The sequence below is a fragment of the Oratosquilla oratoria genome, unplaced genomic scaffold, assembly GCF_046742065.1.
Source record: "Oratosquilla oratoria isolate Oo_2021 unplaced genomic scaffold, ASM4674206v1 SCAFFOLD107, whole genome shotgun sequence".
NCBI classification, from domain to species: Eukaryota; Metazoa; Arthropoda; class Malacostraca; order Stomatopoda; family Squillidae; genus Oratosquilla; species Oratosquilla oratoria.
The window spans coordinates 63,889-67,500 of NW_027467464.1; positions in this window are offsets into that span (position 1 = coordinate 63,889).

Consider the following 3,612-nt stretch of genomic DNA (forward strand, 5'->3'; position numbering starts at 1 on the left):
ATGCACTACCACCAAGAAAGGTCATATTTCTTTTCTAGTTGCCAATGACACTAATGCTCCCCTCCATCTCAAACTTGGTACAAACTTATGTGATTTTCCAATGTACCCTTCAAGAGTAAAAGTCATCGATGACCACAATTCTTCCTTGTCAGTTTGTACCATTACCTCCGATGAACCTCATGCACAGGTTCCTATTGATGCTTCCCACTTCAGTTCCCTTGACTTCCCCGATGCTCAACAGGATTTAGTTTCTCTATGCAATGACTTTTGACATGTCATTGCCTTGCCTGGTGAATCCCTACGTTCTTCTGACCTCATTCACCATCACATTTCCTTTCGAGATGGCTCCAAACCTTGCTACATTCCGGCTTACAGAATGCCGCACAGCAAACGTAAAATTGTGGACAAGCTCATTGCAGACATGCTTACCCAAGATATCATTGAGCCCTCCATTTCTGAATGGAATTTTCGATTGTTTGTTGTACCCAAACCGTCCTGTTGTAGATTTTCGAGAACTAAACAAGATCACCATTAAGAAAAGAACCCCCATCCCTGTATTACAAGAAATTCTTCACTCTGTGGGTCAGAATAATACTGTCTTTTCAACCTTGGACCTAATGTCCGGCTATTTCCAGATTATTCTTACTACAGAAAGCCGACCCCTGACAGCCTTCTCAACCCCCTCTGGTCATTTTCAATCCAAACGCTTAGCTATGGGTCTAACCTCTGCTCCTTCTGTCTTCACAAGACTTATGCATACTGTTCTTGCTGGCTTACTTGGTGATAGTGTCTTTATGTATTTGGATGACATCATAGTAGCTTCTACGTCAATACTAGAACACCTTCCAACCCTTCAACAGGTATTTTCTTGTCTTGCTGATGCCAACCTCAAACTCAAGTTGAGTAAATGTTCCTTCCTTAAGAAAGAAAATCGTTTTCTTGGTCATGTCCTCACTTCTCATGGCATTCTTACTGTTCCTGATGAAGTCAAAGCAACACGTTGCTGACTTTCCCCGTCCCACAGACGCTGAACACCTTCGCTCCTTTCTTGGACTTTCAGGATATTACCGAAGGTACATCCAGAATTATTCTACTATTGCAACTCCTCTTACTTCACTGCTAAAGAAGGATGTTCCTTTTCACTTGTCGTCTTCCCAGTAACAAGCTCTTGCAGACTTAGATAATGCCCTTACTACTGCTCTTGTCTTAGCTTTTCCTGATTATAACTTACCTTTCATTCTCTACACTGATGCTTCTTTCCAAGGACTTGGTGCTGTCCTTATGAAAGAACAAGACACACACCTTTCCCCCATTGCCTTTGCTAGCAGACTCCTCAACAAAGCTGAACGTAACTATTCTGTTACCAAAATTGAAGCTTTAGCGGTTATTTATGCTCTTCAACATTTTAAAGAAATTATTCTTGGTTACACAATCACAGTCCATACAGACTACCAGGCGCTTCTTCAGCTTTTTAAAGGCAAGAACCTGTCCGGGAAACTTGCTCGCTGGTTCTTGACCATTCAAGAATTCAACCCCAATTTCTCTTATGTGCACGGTAAAGCAAACAACGTTGCTGACGCACTTTCTCGAAATGTTGCTGCTCAAAGATCCGATCCAATGTGGAAACGTGATATTTTCTCTCGATTCAGGAGATACATCAGAACTTACAGACTTCCCTACCTCCTTGGAACACTTCAGAATCGTCGATGACGTTCTTTACCACTAAACCACGCTTTCCAACAAGCATGAACCAAACAGACTTGTACAACAACTCGTAGTTTCTTCTGACTTAGTACCTGAAGTTCTGTTCCTTTTACGTGATTCTCCACATCCAAGTAAAGACAAATGCTTAACACAGGCCAGACTTTAGTACTTTTGACTTACTATGAAAAAAGATATCCATGCCTACATCGACGCCTGCCATTCTTGCGCTACCCATAAAGGTCATATTCACAGTTAAGTTCCCATTTCGACATATCCCATCCCTAGCAAGCCCTTTGATATGGTTGCGATTGACCTTCTCAAGTTATCAATCACTTCTAGTGGAAATCAGTACCTGTTTGTGTGTATGGACCATTTTTCCAGATTTTGCATCCTTGAACCTGTTCCGGACAAGACTGCTAAAATGATTGCACAAACCTTCATTGACAAGATTATTTGCCCCTTCACTACTCCCAAAATCCTTCTGTCTGACAATGGAACTGAATTTAACCATGAGATTCTTTCAAATATTTGCAAATCCTTTCTGATAACAAAATGTACCCTTGTTCTTATTAGCACACACACACACACACACACACACACACACACACACACACACACACACACACACACACACACACACACACACACACACACACACACACACACACACACACACACACACACACACACATATATATATATATATATATATATATATATATGTGTGTGTGTGTGTGTGTGTGTGTGTGTGTGTGTGTGTGAGTGTGTGTATGTATGTATATATATATATATATATATATAAATATATATATATGTGTGTGTGTGTGTGTGTGTGTGTGTGTGTGTGTGTGTGTGTGTGTGTGTGTGTGTGTGTGTGTGTGTGTGTGTGTGTGTGTGTGTGTGTGTGTGTGTGTGTGTGTGTGTGTGTGTGTGTGTGTGTGTGTGTGTGTGTGTGTGTGTGTGTGTGCTAATAAGAACAAGGGTACGTGTGTTCACTTATGCAAAGTAGACCACTTGGAAAAAGAAACTAACGAAGCAGAGCGCTTTCGTGTATTACATCTTCAGAGCAAAAAGTACATGGTTAATAGAAATACATAGATTATATATATATGAAAAAGGAACAAGTACATTTTACAAAAGGGTAGAGGACAATTTACCCCCTGGAAGACGGGCTGTCAGGTCGCAAGTGTCAATGCGTCCGCTCATGAGGGTAGGGCGACATTATGTCACAGTCGCAGGGTTAAATTTTACCTGTTATTATTTTGCTAATTTCTTGACAGATAAAATTGTCACGTTTATATAAGCTCTTGTGTAGGTTGGTATTTTGATCAATGGTGGTATGGATCAAACTACACTCTATTAAGTTTCTTACTATTATGTTAGTATGATAGATTGCATGGGCATTATTCCAATCAACTGGATGATTATTCAATTCAATATGCTTAAAGATTCCACTGGAATTATTGCCATCCCTAATATTTTTCTTGTGTTGTTCAATTCTAATGTTTAAGGGTTTGGCAGTTTGACCTATGTAAAATTGATTACAAATTTTGCAAGGAATTTTATAAATGCATCCTTTTTTAACTTCAATACTATTATTGATAATCATATGTTTTACTGTACTATAATCTTAAAAACTACCTTTACGTTAAATCTTTTTAATAATTCTGTAACACTTAACAAATTTTCTTGAAATAACAAAATTAAAACATTATGATAACTAAAAGGAGATTTTGGTTGAGGAGTTAAAAATAATTTTCTTGCAAAATTATAAGCAATATTAAGGGATTGTTTAGGGTATTTTAATTTTAGCCCAATGCTAAAAACATTTCTGATTTCGTCATCAATAAATTCAGTACTACAAATACGGAAAGCTCTGAGAAACATTGAAGAAAAACTGAACGTTTG